Source organism: Lactuca virosa, chromosome 7 (assembly GCF_052849685.1).
Source record: "Lactuca virosa cultivar CGN04683 chromosome 7, Lactuca_virosa_CGN04683_v6, whole genome shotgun sequence".
Classification (NCBI taxonomy): Eukaryota; Viridiplantae; Streptophyta; class Magnoliopsida; order Asterales; family Asteraceae; genus Lactuca; species Lactuca virosa.
The window spans coordinates 165,736,339-165,755,051 of NC_136432.1; positions in this window are offsets into that span (position 1 = coordinate 165,736,339).

Genomic DNA, 18,713 nt, shown 5'->3' on the forward strand with positions numbered 1-18,713 from the left:
TTCCCAGTAAAACATGATAAATACGTTATCAAAGCATTTCCGAAGAAAATTATTTTTATTCATTTTAAAACATTTGGGATGTCATCGTCAATACAGAAACATAAGCATAAACAGAACTTACATTCATTATCACTAGTGATTTATATCTCCTTAATCTCTCAGTGTAATGTGACTTCATATCAACACCTGTGATATAAATAAATTGAGTGGGTCAGGTTGGGAAACCTGGTGAGTACATAGGGTTTTCAACCCACAATAAATAAGTTTATTAACTTTATCAAACCAAACAAACCCGATTACCCGTTCCCGTTATCCTCACTTTACGTCCCTAAAACATCTAACACAATGGACCTAGTCTAAGGACTTTCATCGGGGTGACAACACATGCTTCGGGGGTTCCTCAGCAATTCATGTCAAATAAGGCAACCATGTGGGGGATGGAGTACTGCTGGTGAGCACACAGTTCAAATAAACACCTACAGGTTGCGAGCCTGCTAGCGTTCCACTGGACTGTCTAGAATAGTCCGTGGTCGTCATCTATACTCCGCTAGTTGACTGGATCATCAATAACATCTATATCGAGGCCTCTCATTATTTTATTTTGTCACACAGCAACTATTCATCTACCCATGTTTTACCCAACACATTTTGTAGATATAAAATACATATACAGTTTAAATCATCTAAAACATGTATAAAATCATTCATCCAGCATAGATAGCAAGTATACAGATAATATGCACACACAACACGTAATTTATATAAAATACTTCATATCTATGTGTAAGCTGAAAGGGACCATGCACTCACTTGAAAAGGTGGTGATTCCGAACTCAGACAGCGCTTCGCTTCTTAAAAATAATTTCCTTTGACGAAACCTAGTATTATTACCACTAGACTTTAGTATATTATTCGCCGAGACTAATTAATAGTCTAGCTATTATTACTATTATATAAGCGTTAAAAAAATACTTATATAACCCATAATAATAGCCCAAGTACTTATTATAAGCTCCTAATAACGTTACTATAATTAAATAAAAGCTATATTAAAAATAGCGTAGGCGTAGATCACTTACAGCAGGTTTTATAGAAAACCGGGCTTTACATGGAGCAGCGTTCCCGAGCCGAAAAGCTCTTCTTCTCGGAGCCGTCGAGCACTCCGGGGCTTCCGCCTCGTGCTAGGGAGGTTCCCTAGGCTTTTCGGGGGGTTTCGGGGCTAGATAGAGGTTCTAGAGAGAGAGTAAAGAGAAGAAAGAATGAGAAAGGTGTGAAGAAAATGAGGGTGGGAGAGGTTCTATTTATAGGGTGAAAAATGGCTGAACTTGGTGCCACATGTCACCATCTAGTGGCAAGACTTGGGGAGAAAACAATGGCCAATATTGTGCCACATCACCCATTTTCGCACTGCACACTTCCGACTTCTAAAATCCGTAACTTTCACATACGACCTCCGTTTTTGACGTTCTTTATATCCACGCGTAGGTAAAAATAATATCTACAACTTTCATTTTGACTCCATCGGCTAATTCTCGACCGATCTTAAATTTAACAGTACGAGGAGATTATACTATTAAATGTCCGCGTAAAATTCATAACTTCTACATACGAACTCTGTTTTCGTCTGTCTTTTTACCGTTGAGTTCCTATTAATGAGATCTTCAATTCTCATTTAGGTCGCGTAGGCCAAAAACTGCTCGATCTAAAATTCGAGTTTCGGGCTGTGCACTGCTAAGCCAAATCTTAGAAAATTCATAACTTCCTCATACGAAGTCAGATTTGGGCGTTCTTTTTTTTGTATGTTCTCGGTTTAACGTATACTACAACTTTTGTTTAGATTTATAAGGCTAAAAAGTTCTCCATCGTAAATTCACTATTTACGTCTCCCGGTGTCGTGCCGGTTTTGCCGTAAAACTTCGACGGACCATAACTTCTTCGTTATAACTCAGATTTCAACGTTCTTTATATGTACGGAACCCTTGAGACGTATTCTACAACTTGGTTAAGATTATTTATTCTAAATAATCTTTTGTCAAAAAGTCGTTTTCGACCCCTATTATCTCTAAATTAACTAGCCCGGATCTACGGGCGTTACAATTATCTCCCCGTTAGGATGATTACGTCCTGGAATCATCAACGAAACAGGGCTCACATGATGACTCCATACGTTATCTCTTCATCCTAAGTAATAACCGTAACTTTGATGTTTCTTCGAACGGATATCTAACTCTAAGACTTCCTGATTGCAGGCGGTGCTCGATCTTACACTTGCTCCCCATCTCACGTTAGACTCCAAATTATGACCTTCAAGTCACAATCTCGATCCTTACTGGAGACTGCTTCTTCTTCTTAACAAACTTAAGATAAGTTATTTTATTACTAAAATGGACCGATGTGTCATATTCTAATGACTTATCATCGTATGTTCCCACGCTTAGACTCAGGTCTCTTAGAGTCTTCCAGAACAGACTATACATTTCTTCATGTTCTAATCATATCTTAAAAGGTAGCATTTGTAGCTACAAGCAACTATCGCGATACCTCTACCGATCGCTTTGATTATCTTTTATTTCAATCTTCCGACTTAAGTCAGATGCTACATCAAACTTGGTTCTCTGAACCACGTAACATACTTATCGTAGTCGGACTCAATTCGATATGACCAATAGGGTTGGAATAACAATCATCCTCTTAGTCATTACCGAAACGATGGTAACGATATATTTGAATAAAACGGTATCAATTACTAGCTTCTTGGTAACCTTGTGACTTTCCCTGATCCAACCGTGAGTCCTGTGCTTCCGGTAGTATAGGCCTCTACTACCTTTCACACCTACTCATACTCGTCCCAAGTATTGTCTCACAGTTCACCCAAGTCACCATACAAGAAAATCACATAACAACTTAACACATTAGATAACAAAACGAAGGTTTTATATTATTACTTGAAACGATTACATAGGTGTTCAAGTTCAACCTATACTATGCCTCTAATAGGCTACACCACGTGGTACTACTTACACAACTACTTCATATATCCTCATTCCTGATCCCTTTCATTTCCATCTTCTTCATCAAGGATCATATGGAACGCTCTTGCCTTCGGTTTCGGTGGAATGTTTGGTCTTGCCGCCTCTTTCTTCTTTGGGCAATCCTTAGCAACATGCCCTTCTTCACGGCATTCATAACACACCCTTTTGCTGGCGGTGCACTCGTTGGCGTAATGTCCGGTCTTCCCACACTTGTAGCAAGTCACTTCCTCGCTACATTTCCCAAAGTGCTTCTTCTTGCACTTCTCACACCATTTCACTTTGTTTCCTCCTCCGCTAAACTCCTTTGAACCAGACTTAATCTTCTTATTGGGCCTTGTAGACCCCTCAAACTTCCTCTTTTCGCCAACCTCAATCTTGTTGGCAGCTCTTCCCTTAATCATATCCTCCACAGACTTGGCAGCCCAGATAGCTGCCTCCAGAGTAGGTGCCTGACACACTGGCACCGCGTACTCCCATGGAAGTCCCTTTGCGTACTTGTCGATTTTCGTCAGCTCATCCGGAACAATACGCAAGGCGAACTCCATCTTCTCTGTGAAGTTGTTGGTGTATTCATCAATTGACATGCTTCCTTTCTTTAAGGTCAGGAACTGGTTCTCTAGCTCGAGTAGGTTTTGGGCTGAGTAGTACTTGCGTTTGAACTGCACCAAAAACTCTGCCCATGTCAGTTGCAGGGGCTCATTGGGGCTTAGAGTCTTCCCCAGGGTATTCCACCAGCGCACAACACCTCCTCGGAATTGACGTACTGCAAAGGTGGTATGTAACTTGCCTCTGCAACCACAAGTCATGAAAGCTAACTCCATCACTGATATCCAATCCATGACTCCGATCGGATCTTCCTTTCCAGTGAAAGTCGATGGCTTGAAAGTCAGAAAATCCTTGTACTTGCATCCATTCCTCTCGACTCCGTCATATTGGTTGTTTTGCCGAACTATTGGTGGGTTGGCTTGACCAACGGTCCCACTGTAGTTCCCTCCTTCTGACTGCCCATCGTTCAATTCGGGCTGTTCAACTGGCATTGTAGGTTCGTCCCTATTTTCATGCAACATTTGCCTCATCTCTTCCCGTTGTTCAGCCAACATAGCCCGTATCATGGCTTGTACTCCGGCCATTGTAATTGGCTCAGGAGCATCTGCTACAACATGTATTTGTTCAATCACTGGTGGTTGGTTCCTGTTCCCATTTGCATTCCCGGCTCCACTACGGGTTCTTGCCATTTCGATCTATATACCAAATCAGACGTTCGGTGTGCAATGACGAGAATTAAGATAGGAAAGATTTTATTTACGATCGACGTGTAATTCTCCCTATTTCTCTAAAAAGTTATATGCTAGTTCTAATACCGTAATTAAACGTTTAGAAATCTGAACACATAAAGTTTCTAGATCCGGTCGGCAACAGACCATAGATCCGATCATACAATGCATATCATGAATCATTTAGCACATAAAAGCATGTTAGGCATTTTCCCTAAATTAGCTAGTGCTTTTGTCTATTCAGGTGCTTTACCTAAATTTTATTAGACACACTCCTCACAATCCTTGCTTAGCATTCTAAGTTTAAGTCTAGAAATAAATCCATATTCCTTGTTCGCTTAAACTAATGCTTTGATACCAACTGCGACATCCCCATTTTCACGGCCAGAAAAGACCGATTTTGTTTATGCTTTATAAAAATCAGAGTACCTCTTTTAATAAAAATGTTGCGGAATTTGTTCCCAGTAAAACATGATAAATATGTTATCAAAGCATTTCCGAAGAAAATTATTTTTATTCATTTTAAAACATTTGGGATGTCATCGTCAATACAGAAACATAAGCATAAACAGAACTTACATTCATTATCACTAGTGATTTATATCTCCTTAATCTCTCAGTGTAATGTGACTTCATATCAACACCTGTGATATAAATAAATTGAGTGAGTCAGGTTGGGAAACCTGGTGAGTACATAGGGTTTTCAACCCACAATAAATAAGTTTATTAACTTTATCAAACCAAACAAACCCGATTACCCGTTCCCGTTATCCTCACTTTACGTCCCTAAAACATCTAACACAAGGGACCTAGTCTAAGGACTTTCATCGGGGTGACAACACATGCTTCGGGGGTTCCTCAACAATTCATGTCAAATAAGGCAACCATGTGGGGGATGGAGTACTGCTGGTGAGCACACAGTTCAAATAAACACCTACAGGTTGCGAGCCTGCTAGCGTTCCACTGGACTGTCTAGAATAGTCCGTGGTCGTCATCTATACTCCGCTAGTTGACTGGATCATCAATAACATCTATATCGAGGCCTCTCATTATTTTATTTTGTCACACAACAACTATTCATCTACCCATGTTTTACCCAACACATTTTGTAGATATAAAATACATATACAGTTTAAATCATCTAAAACATGTATAAAATCGTTCATCCAGCATAGATAGCAAGTATACAGATAATATGCACACACAACACGTAATTTATATAAAATACTTCATATCTATGTGTAAGCTGAAAGGGACCATGCACTCACTTGAAAAGGTGGTGATTCCGAACTCAGACAGCGCTTCGCTTCTTAAAAATAATTTCCTTTGACGAAACCTAGTATTATTACCACTAGACTTTAGTATATTATTCGCCGAGACTAATTAATAGTCTAGCTATTATTACAATTATATAAGCGTTAAAAAAATACTTATATAACCCATAATAATAGCCCAAGTACTTATTATAAGTTCCTAATAACGTTACTATAATTAAATAAAAACTATATTAAAAATAGCGTAGGCGTAGATCACTTACAACGAGTTTTATAGAAAACCGGGCTTTACATGGAGCAGCGTTCCCGAGCCGAAAAGCTCTTCTTCTCGGAGCCGTCGAGCACTCCGGGGCTTCCGCCTCGTGCTAGGGAGGTTCCCTAGGCTTTTCGGGGGTTCCGGGGCTAGATAGAGGTTCTAGAGAGAGAGTAAAGAGAAGAAAGAATGGGAAAGGTGTGAAGAAAATGAGGGTGGGAGAGGTTCTATTTATAGGGTGAAAAATGGCTGAACTTGGTGCCACATGTCACCATCTAGTGGCAAGACTTGGGGAGAAAACAATGGCCAATATTGTGCCACATCACCCATTTTCGCACTGCACACTTCCGACTTCTAAAATCCGTAACTTTCACATACGACCTTCGTTTTTGACGTTCTTTATATCCACGCGTAGGTAAAAATAATATCTACAACTTTCATTTTGACTCCGTCGGCTAATTCTCAACCGATCTTAAATTTAACAGTACGAGGAGATTATACTGTTAAATGTTCGCGTAAAATTCATAACTTCTACATACGGACTCTGTTTTCGTCTGTCTTTTTACCGTTGAGTTCCTATTAATGAGATCTTCAATTCCCATTTAGGTCGCGTAGGCCAAAAACCGCTCGATCTAAAATTCGAGTTTCGGGCTGTGCACTGCTAAGCCAAATCTTAGAAAATTCATAACTTCCTCATACGAAGTCAGATTTGGGCGTTCTTTTTTTTTGTATGTTCTCGGTTTAACGTATACTACAACTTTTGTTTAGATTTCTAAGGCTAAAAAGTTCTCCATCGTAAATTCACTATTTACGTCTCCCGGTGTCGTGCCAGTTTTGCCGTAAAACTTCGACGGACCATAACTTCTTCGTTATAACTCGGATTTCAACGTTCTTTATATGTACGGAACCCTTGAGACGTATTCTACAACGTGGTTAAGATTATTTATTCTAAATAATCTTTTGTCAAAAAGTCATTTTCGACCCCTATTATCTCTAAATTAACTAGCCCGGATCTACGGGCGTTACATTTATCATCTGAATGCTATTTTTCACGAATTTATATTGATATAAAGGCTTAAATTTTTTGAAAAATAGGTAACCACATCAAAAATTCAAGGGAAATTTTCTGGACGATCTCTACTGTATTTGGAATGAAAATGTAAAGTTTTAAAACTTTTGGAAACTTTATGATAATGTTTTGGATTTTAAGAGTTTATAACACCTTTAAATGTGGTTAAATACCCTCAATTAATATTACAAAAATCTGGAAAATAATATCCAAAACTGTCTTAATCACATGAGTTATAAAATTTCACAATTCCAAAAAAAGTGTTACCAATTAATATAAAACCAATATTAGAACAAAAATTAGACATTTCTTTATATGTAGAATTTAGTATATTAGCATTAGATTTCGACATACAGACTCACTAGTGTGTGTTTGATGTCGTAGGATTCCGGTAATAAGGAGTTGGTATATCCTAAGGCACCACTTGTAGCAACATGAAACATTGTGAGTATTCACGCCCCCCCCCCCCTTATTTTCAATTTTAAGTTTTGGAGTGGAAAAGCATGTACAAAAAAATATTTATTGTTCGTTGTATTTAAATTGATTTGTATCAAACTTGATTGCTATATTTTTGCTATGTATGTTTATGCAACTTGAAACATGAGGCCTTCTCGTCTTAAGTCCCTTCCACTTTACTCCAACCATTAACTCTTTGAGCCAATGGTCATTATGGATAGCGCTATTAGGAATTGACAACTCCTCACTCGCCTGATTGCTTGAGTGAATGATACCATATTCATGTATGGAACGATAAGCATAGATCTTGATAGGGCATCAGTCATAGGCTTGGTTGTGAACTCATTGTTTTCTCATATATATACAAACTTGTTTATTAATTATAGCAATGAACTTTGTTTCTCATTATAGCAATGTACTTGTATTTATGGAAAATTTTATACCAAATCTTGATTTAGTAAACTTGTGAACTCACCAACTATTTTCATAGTTGACCCTCGTTTTACATGCTTTTCCAAGAAATAATTAGTAAGTGGATATAAAGATTCATCATCATACAGCATGCTGCATCGTGTTGAAGTTATTTTATGAAGTTAACTTTTGAACAATGTTATTTTGGGAAACTTGTATTTTGTTTTGTTTAAATTATGGGTTGTAAACTTTTAACTACTACTATAGTGATGTTGTTGGATTAGGTGTCTAAACCCATAACTATAATTGGTATGTGCTTGATTTGATTGTAGCATGGTCCTTTTGGGTTGCCTTCACTCTTGCAGCTTGACATGATGACTTTTGGAGAGAAGTTGAATTTATTGTTTGGAATAATAAATTCATATAGATGATTTATTAATATGTTATGAGAATAATATATTAATTGGAAACCATGTTGTTTAATTAATATTTAACCAAAAACTGATTTGGAATTAATTTTGAGATTAAAGGAATTAATTAAAAATACAGGGGCTATTTTCTAAATCATTGATAGTTGTGAAACTAGGCTCTTGGACTCCTTGAATAAGAGTGGATGAAAATTATAGGGCGACCCTATAAGTTTTCGTCCAAGGGCCTTCTAATAAGGAGTCCATGGGCTGCTTAGGCCTTAAGATGGGAATTAGGGTTTCCACCTGCAAACCTAGCTTTGTGAATAAACCACCTATATATAAAAGGGATTCAAACCTTTATATTTTCCGCCTATGCTTGCATTTGTAAACCCTAGCCAAAATTCCTAAGTGATTCCTCCTCTCTCCTCTCACCCTCTTGCAAAGAGTGTTTGTAACCCATTAGAGGTGTCACATTTGAGGCACTTCCTTTCAAGAGTCAAGGATCTTCAAGGTGTTCTTGTTATTACTACATAACGAGTAACGTAATCATCTAAACCCTATTTATAAATAGATTTTGATTTATATACTAGTTTCTAGGGTTTTGATTTGGTATTCAAATTTGCATGTTCAACTAGTGAAAAACTTAGATCCAAAGCAATTAGGGTTGCATGAACACATAGGTTGTAGTTATGCTTAAAACCCATCAGTGTTATTGTAGCATCCGAATCCTAAGGTAATAAAATATTAATTTTTGCATTTAGAAGAGGCTCACGACGTGAGCCATAGTGGTCATGTCGTGAGTAGGACCATTGACCGTTTGACCCGTGTTCTCGAACCTCACGACGTGAGGCATAAGGTCTCACGACGTGAATCAGGCCTGATGGTCCCAAAATATAAAACATAATGAGGAGGCTAGGATCGCCCATCCTCAGCCTCTTTCACTCCCAAGTCACTGAAAAACCCTAGATTCGGCCCTCTTGAGCCCTTGAGCCATTGTTGGTGGTATTGGTGTGTTATTGGTGTTTTTATTTCCTTGAAGAAGAAGAAGAAGAAGCTCTTGTGGTGGTTCCTTTTGGCGAGATAAGCTCCTCCTTGTGGCACTTTTGAGCTTATGGGCCTCTGTAAGTCTCAAAGATCCTACTTTTCTCTTCTAATCTTGCTAGATCTAGGTTTTGGTTACCTTCTTTTCATGGGATCTTGGATGATCATGCATGAGGTCCATAAAGTTGTCAACTTTATGGACCATTGAGTCATTTGCTGTGTTAGAATCCTTGGATTTGGATTTTGGTGCAAGTTATGGACTCCAAGTTTGAATCTTGATGTTTATGCCCATCTTTTGACCTAACTAGTGTTTAAGTCATGCATGGGACATGCATGACTGAAAATATATGATTTTTATGGTCCTTTAGGCTAGATATGGTATTCTGGAAAGCCACAACGCACATCTTAAAGGATTAAGAGGTTAATGCTCACATAACAGTTCTCACAACGTGATGGGTATAGCCTCACGACGTGAGCATGGCGATTGCCCCGATCTAAAAACCCTGGGACGAGTAAAATGAGTTGACTCGCTGTGTCGACCCAAGACGAGTTGACTTTCACGATGTGAGCCAAGGAAGGTCACGACGTGCGGACAGAATGCTAAGGGAAGTTGACCATTGACCCTAGGTGTTGACTTTTGACCTAAGTTGACTTTTTGGCAACTATTGATGAAGAGGGTAAGTCTAAGGGTTTCACTGCTTGGTTTCTTAGGTGTGGAGTAGTCTGGTGCAGCTGATAGCGTGAGCAACAATATTTGACTTTCGACATTTGAGGTGAGTTTCCTCTTGTGTGAACGGGTCTAAGGAATCAATGTCGGCCTGTATATATATGTATGAATGTTTATATGTTTCTGGACTAAGGTCCGATGTCGGGCAGTGCCTGATGAATGTTTATATGCTTCCCAGATAATGTTCGATGTTGGGCAATGCCCGAGGAATGTTTGTATGCTTGATGTCTTTGTGATTCTTGCATGTGTTTGTATTTGTATGTTTCCGGACTAAGGTCCGATGTCGGGCAGTTCCAGAAGAATGTTTATATGCTTTCCGGATTACGGTCCGATGTCGGGCGGGGCCCGAGGAATGTTTGTATGTTTGTATTTTGTGATTATTATATGTGTATTTGTTGATATGTTTATATGTATACCGAGTTTTGATTGATGCTGGGTGGGGCCCGATGCCGGACACTGTCCGATGCCAAGCGGGGCCTGATGCCCGATTTTATCTGATGCCGGGCGGGGCTCGATGAATGGCAGGCCCCACCGTAATGTGATTATGTGTATGGTATGTGGTAGTATGGGGAACTCACTAAGCTTCATGCTTACGGTTTACAGTTTTGGTTTCAGGTAGGTAGCAAAGGGAAGAGCTCGGGATGACTACATTGCACACACCATGATGTTTATCCTGGGATGTTTACTCTGATATATTTGACATGTGTTTTTATATGGATACACCTTTTACGATGTTTTGAGATACTATGACTTATGTTTTGATGAGTTGTTTTAATAACTATGGTTTTATTTATGATTTAAAATGAAAATTTTGGGACCATATTTTATGAGTGTTACAAGTTGGTATCAGAGCCTTGGTTTGAGGGATTCAGGCACACTTTCGGGTATGTTTGAACTCAAACTGAGGACTTGGTATGAAATTTTTCAAAAAAACCATTTTTATAAAAAAGATTTTGAAAAGAGAAAAGGGTGTGGTGCATGTAATCAGCCGAGCTCAAGTAAGTTCTCCCAAATTACCCATACATGTTTATGTTATGATATAAATTGTGAATATGTGAACTGCATACTAGATTAGGGCTAAGGATCTAGGAATGATGCCTAATATGCCTACTGTTTGTGCTTATTGAACTGTATGCTAGAACTAATTAGTCAGTGATATGATGGCCTGATTAGGATATGCTTGGTTTTGGTTACTCAATGTTCGAATGTTGATTGCTTTGTGATTTTAGGAGTTCTAGTTATCTTTAGCTAACTAGTAAACGAATACGCCAAGTTACATATTACAAGGACTAAATAATTTCAGATGGTTAGGTTTAGTCCTATTTCGTAGCTCTTGTTTGAGTCCAACCATTGTAGGAAGAGACCTCTCATTCGAAGAATTATCTGGTCTTAGTAATATATAATGGTATTCGTGAGCTAGTTAGGGAGAGGTGGCTGGAACTTCTTATGCAGCTGATGGCAGAGAGTGAGTCGGAGATTACCCTAGGGAAAGCCTAGGATGAGATTAGTGCGAGAGCAGCAGTAGTGAAAAGGGACTTGGTGAAGTCAAGGCAAGCCTTGAGGAAAGTACATATAGATGTGGAAGGTAGTATGGGCCCGTACTACTGAAAGCAGAGGATCCGTACTCGAGTCTAGGAGGGCTGAGATTAAACCAGGGAACTTGTAGTGTGTGTGATCTCTCGATATATGATGAGTATTCTGATGATTGTTATGGTGTATTTTCAGTATGGTGACGCTACGCACTAGACCAGTTGGCAGTTCTGGTGCCGGCGAGGGATTAGGCTTGGGCTCTGGAGCCGGACAGCTCGATGATCATATGAGGAGTTCATTTTATCTGAGATTACGCGCAATATCATTGACCAGACTCCTGTGATCTTCAGTACGGTCAAGGAGGGCATTTTGGAGATTCTTGACGAGAGGCTGAGTGCATTCCGCACTGAGATGGCAGCCATGATGGGGGCGCACACATTGAAGTTCAGGGAGTTTCAAGCTTGTGGAGCTCCAGACTATCATGGGACTAGGGACCCCATTGCTATCAGTAGGTGGTTGGCGGATGTTGCCAACGCCTTTCGCACCAGCCATTGTCCCGAGGGGGACAAGGTCCGACTTGCTTCCTGCCTCCTGAAGGACGGGGCACGAGGTTGGTGGGAGGAGGTTGGGTGTGTTATTGGAGATGATGCAACTATTGATACGATGACTTGGAGTGATTTCTCGACCAGGTTCAGGGCCGAGTTTGCACCAGTGATTGAGGTGCAACAACTGGCACGGGAGTTCCAGGACCTCCAATAGACTACTGAGACGGTGGCTGAGATCACCGCTATGTTCAGGGAGAGGGCCCTTCTTGTTCCGCAGTATATGGAGGACGAGGAGATGAAAAAGGCCCGGTACCATGAGATGTTGAGGAGTGACATTCGACAGTTTGTTAGCCGATCCATCTGCAAGAAGCTGGATGATATGATCGCGAGAGCTCGTGAGAGGGAGATGGATTTGGAGATGGAGAGAAAGAGGAAACCATATGAGATTCAGACATGTAGTTCAGGCAAGAGGCCGAAGGTATCGGGTCACCGATCGAGGAGCCAGCAGGGCCACAGCCGCTGTGGCAAGTGTGACAAGATGCACGAGGGGACGTGCAGGGCTGGTGGTTCAGGCTGCTTTGAGTGCGGCCGTACTGGGCATGTCAGCAGGGATTGTACTGCTACCACCACCACCACTACAATATTATATCTGATTTGCTTCCAGTGCAATCAGAGGGGCCACAAAAGGTCCCAGTGTTCGAGTTTAGCAACAGCAGCGGGACAGGTAGCATCACCTGCTCCTGCAACACTGAGGATTACTAACGGCCGTCAGGGCCGGGTAGAGGCACCTACGGCGAGGAGTAGGGCGTTACAGCTAACTGCAGAGGAGGCACGTGCAGCTCCCGATGTGGTGACGGGTATGTACTTCCTCCTTATCTCTTTATTTATATTGATATGTTGCTTATGTTTATGTGTTTTGTTATAGGATCGTTCCTTGTGAACGGTATATCTGCTCTGGTATTGTTTGATTCGGGGGCTACCCGATCCTTTGTATCGCTCGTGCTTAGCAAGCTATTTGTAGGAGCTCTGGGGGATCTAAACTGTCCTCTTGATGTAGAGATCGCGGATGATAGGACCGTTTGGGTTGCGAAGGATCATCGGGGATGTACACTGAAGTTGTTCAACGAGCAGTATTCTGTGGATTTAGTCCCAATTCCCTTGCGAGGGATTAAGGTTATCGTGGGTATGGACTGGTTGAGTCCCAATGGGGCAGTGATCGACTGCGAGCAACAGCTAGTACGGGTTCGGACCCCAAGTAAGGGAGGGTTGATGATTCAGGGCGAGAGGCCGCATAGTGGACCGACTTTATGTTCGGCAGCGAGGGCGAGGCGCTACCTTCAGCAGGGTTGCACAGGATATGTCGCCAATGTTATGGATACCCGAAAAAAGGGTAAGGTGACCGTACATGATGTACCGATTATACGAGAGTACCCAGATGTGTTCCTGGAGGATTTGCCTCGGGTACCTCCAGAGAGACTGGTAGAGTTCAGGATTGACCTATTCCCTGGTACAGCTCTGATAGCCAAGGCACCATATCGGTTGGCTCCTCTCGAGATGCAGGAGTTGTCTAAACAGCTGCAGGAGCTGTTAGACAAGGGATTTATCAGACCGAGCAATTCGCCATGGGGTGCCCCGATCCTGTTTGTGAAGAAGAAGGACGGGTCACATCGGATGCGTATAGATTACCGGGAGTTGAATAAGGTAACGGTGAAGAACCGTTATCCCCTCCCGAGGATTGATGACTTATTTGATCAGCTTCAGGGTGCATCTTAGTTCTCCAAGATTGATCTGCGATCAGGTTATCACCAAATGCGTGTCAGGGACGACGATGTGCAGAAGACAGCGTTTCGGACTCGCTATGGTCACTATGAGTTCGTGGTGATGCCGTTTGGGCTTACCAATGCTCCTGCCGCATTCATGGATCTCATGAACTGCGTGCGCAGACCGATACTTGATCGGTCTGTGATAGTCTTTAGCGATGACATCTTGGTTTATTCCAAGACTCAGGAGCAACATGAGGAGCACCTCAGGGAGGTGCTGGAGACACTGAGGAAGGAGAGACTTTTCTCAAAGTTCTCCAGGTGTAAGTTCTGGTTTCGTGAGGTGCAGTTTCTGGGGCACCTTGTCAACAAGAAAGGTAAACTGGTAGATCTGGCCAAGGTAGAGCCCGTGATGCAGTAGGAGATTCCGAGGTCTCCATCTGAGATTCATAGTTTTCTTGGCCTAGCGGGTTACTATCGGAGATTCATCCGGGACTTCTCCAAGATTGTTGTTCCATTGACCCGACTGACCAAGAAGTCGGTGACTTTTTGCTGGGGGCCTGAGCAGCAGGCAGCTTTAGAGACACTCAGACAGCGGTTGTGCGAGGCACCGATTCTGACCTTACCGGAGGGTGTCGACGATTTTGTGGTTTACTGTGATGCTTCAATCATAGGTATGGGAGCAGTTCTGATGTAGTGGGGTTGTGTAATTACGTACGCTTCGAGGCAGCCGAAGCCTCATGAAGCGAACTACCCGACACATGATTTGGAGTTGGGGGCCGCTGTGTTCTCCCTCAAGATTTTCTGGCACTACCTTTATGGGGTTTGTTGTACTATTTACACGGATCACAAGAGCCTGAGGTATCTGATGGACCAGCCGAATCTGAACATGAGGCAGTGTCGTTGGTTGGACGTGGTGAAAGATTATGACTGTGAGATCCTATACCACCCGGGAAAGGCCAATGTGGTGGCCGATGCTCTCAGCCGCAAGGCGGTCGTGGCTCTGATTCAGGGGATATGCCTGAGGATGACAGTGATTACTCTGTTGCTGGAACAGATTCGGGAGGCTCAGGTCGAGGGTATGAAAGAGGAGCGCCGGAAGTATGAGCGGATCATAGGTCAGGTGGCTTCGTTTGATTATGACAGCCGGGGATTACTGACCTTGCACCGTAGAGTCTGGGTACTGTATTGGGGCGGTGTACGTCTGGTTCTGATGGAGGAGGCCCACAAGTCTAGGTTCTCCATTCATCCTGGGGCGACGAAGATGTATCGGGATCTTCGCCCTGATTATTGGTGGCCCTGCATGAAGCGGGACATAGCTTGGTATGTGGAGCGGTGCTTGACTTGCAGGAAAGTCAAGGCCGAACACCAGCGACCTGGCGGAAAGATGAAGCCGTTGGAGATTCCCGTGTGGAAATGGAAAGACATCACTATGGATTTCATCACGAAGCTTCCTATGACTGCACGTGGAGTGGATTCGATATGGGTCATCGTGGATCGATTGACCAAGTGTGTGTTGGATTAGTGTCTAAGGCTGTAACTATATTTGGTAAGTACTTGACCCGGTTATGCATGGTCCTTTTGGGTTGCCTTCACCATAGCAACTTGACATGATGATTTGTTAAGAGAGAAGAGATATTATTAATATATTATAAGAATAATATATATTTAAGGAATAATAATATTATTTGATTAATATAAGTCATATATTAATTGAGAATTAATTTGGTGACTTAAAGAGGTTAATTGAATAAAGGGCATAAACTGTCAAATGTGTGATAGTTGTATTTTGGGCTATGTATCCTTATGGATATTGGGGTGGACGAAATTTAGGGTTTGGGAACCTTAAATTCGTCCAAGCCTTGTATCTAGAAGGATCTTGGATTGCTTAGGGCCTAAGTCATTCAATTAGGGTTAAAGGAGAAACCCTAATAGCTCATAGTATAAATAGAACCCTTGGGGTGGAGAAATCGACACTCTTGCAAGCCAAGGAATCCTAGGGCCGATTTCTATCCCTTCTCCCTCTCTCTCAAGATCATCTTCTTGCTAGTTGGTGTTTGTAAGCCATTAGAGGAGTGATAATTATGACTCTAAGCTCCAAGAAGAAGAAGTATCAAGCAAGTAATTCAAGGTATTCTTTCAGATCTGATTTCATATGATTAGATTCAATATATTACATTAGATCTAGTATTGCAAGTCTTGGATTCAATGCATGTTCAATTAGAGAAACCTAGATCCAAGCAATTAGGGTTTGCATGTGCACATAGGAAAGTTCTTATGGCTCAAACCCATAAGTGGTATCAAAGCTTTGATTGATTTCTATTGAATTGATGCATTGGTTGATTGTTTGTTGCTTGAAAAATTCGATTTTGTGATTCTGACTGCTGTACTCGGTGAGTTCCACTGTGGACTCGGCGAGTAGCTCCAACTCGGCGAGTCCATAGAGGTACTCGGCGAGTTCGAGCGTCAGAAGGAGGAAGTTTCGGGATTTCTTGATGTTTTACTTGAGGATACTTGCCTTAACTGTTTTGGGTCATTAAAATCCGATTTTAATCATATATATGAGTATATTCTTGACCCAACAAAAGATAATTACCAATTAGTTGAATAATAATTTCCTTATATGATAATTGTTGATTATTTGAATTGAATTGGTAAATTGTTTTGCAAGCAACATTAAATAAGATCAAATTGAGATAATCTAATTAGATGATTTATATTATTTGCTATTTGATCCTTATGCTTTGAAAAAGTTCAAGACTTGTCCTCAAGCTTTGAAATTTTAAATTTTGTGATTAAAAGTTTAATTTGGATAATTTTAAGTTTCAATCCCTAGAATTTTACAAGTTTAAAATTCAACCCTATACTATTATATTATTACAAGCTTAATATATATATATATATATATATATATATATATATATATATATATATATATATGATTTACAATGCTAGTCTTACCGTTAGTAGGCCTCATTCACGAAGCCGGTCTATAAGGTGGGTATAAGGTTGCTGCCTATAAAATGACGCTTAATGGGTGTACATTCACACCCACCGCTTGCTTGACTGGTGGAGGGTCGTTAGCCGAACGGGTAGGATAGGGCAAACCTCCTCTCATTAATAAGTATAATGAATCTATATAAAGTAACTAAACATGTTTTATAAAATTCCCAATCTTAGTTACTTTAGGAAAAGTGAATTGATGCAATCCCATGAAATTACACTTTGTACCCTCGCTAAGACATTAATGGAGCGCGTGTGGTTAACCGGCACATTAATTGGTTTCTAAGCAAAGGTGACAAAGGATGACTCATCGTTCGTTATAGTTCAATGGAGCGTGTGTGGTTAACCAGCACATTGAATAGGTAACTGTAACAGTGAGGGCACCATGTACATTTGCATGGTTATTCACACCCACTTTGTGATCCTCGGCATCCCAGTCACAAACGAGAGGGGCATATCGAGATTTAAACATGCCATTGAAAGGTTCAATGAATCTAAAAAAAATCTAGGAATTCTCAATACATTTAAAAACTTAAAGCTTATGTTTTTATGGTGAAGAATTAGTGAATCGTCATCCACTTACCTCCAAATTATTTGCATATTGGATTACGGCATCCCTTTTCTAATGTGTAAATAACGTTGTTGGGTCCTAGCCCTAATTTTTCATTTTGGGTGTTAATTAGGGACTTAATCTAATCAAACTTTGTTCTTTCTATTTGTAGATGTCTAACGCAAACAACGCAGCTGCTAGCTCATTTCCTCTAATGAGCCTTTGTCAAAAAGTGACATTCGATGGAACGAACTTTAGCGAATGGATAAGATACATTCGCACAATCGCGCGTTACGAGGACAAAGAGTATGTTCTCGATGAGAAGCTCGAAAAGATCAATCCAGAAACTGCTACTCCTGAAGAAATGGCTGTCTTTGAGAACCATGAGCGTGATGCAACGAAGGTCCATTGCATCATGATAGCCACAATGAACTCAGAATTCCAAAAGTCCTATGAGGACATGTATCCTTATGAGATGCATCTAGACTTGATGGAGAGGTATCACCAAAGCGCGAGGCAAGAGCGCTATGAAATCATAACGAATATGATTACTGCTAAAATGGGAAGTGGAGAGTCTCTTACTGTGCACTTGCAAAAGATGCAAAGGTATGTTGATCGTCTTCGCAAGTTGAATGTCAACTTTGGGGAAGATTTGGCTATCGACATTGTTCTTCACTCCTTGCCCTCATGCTACAACCAATTTAGGATGACCTACCACATGAACAAGGAAGAGGTCACCCTAAGCAAACTCCAAGGGCTCCTGAGGACTGCTGAGAGCAACCTCAAGGACAAGTCTGTTGCACCAACTCCCAATCCACCCGTTGCTCCTGTTTTGGCTATTGGACAGGGAAGGGGCAAGAAGAGGAAGGCTTTTTCAAAGAACCACCACAAAGGAAAGTCCCAAAATGGTTCCTCTTCTAGTGGGACCAAGGTTGATCCTGCTAAGCCCAACCCAAACCCAAAGGAGGCAGAGTGCCACCATTGCCACAAAATAGGGCATTGGAAGAGAAGCTGCCCGGAATATCTGCAAGCCATCAAGGATGGGAAGATCAAGCCATCTTTCGCAGGTATATACACAATTAAATCTAATGATTCATCTCATGCTATTTCTTGGGTTCTTGATACAGGGTGTGGTTACCACATTTGTTCTGATTTGCAGGGACTAGGAAGAAATAGGGATGTGGAGCTTGGAAGAATAAATCTGATCATGGGAAACAGAAGAACGTCGCCTGTCACCAAGATTGGAGTGTATTCTTTAGTGCTTAGAAATGGATTAAATTTAGATTTAAATAATTGTTGCTACTCGCCAGATATGGCAAGAAACATCATTTCTTTTCATGGTTAATTTAGACAAGGATTTAGATATTCGTTTAATAAT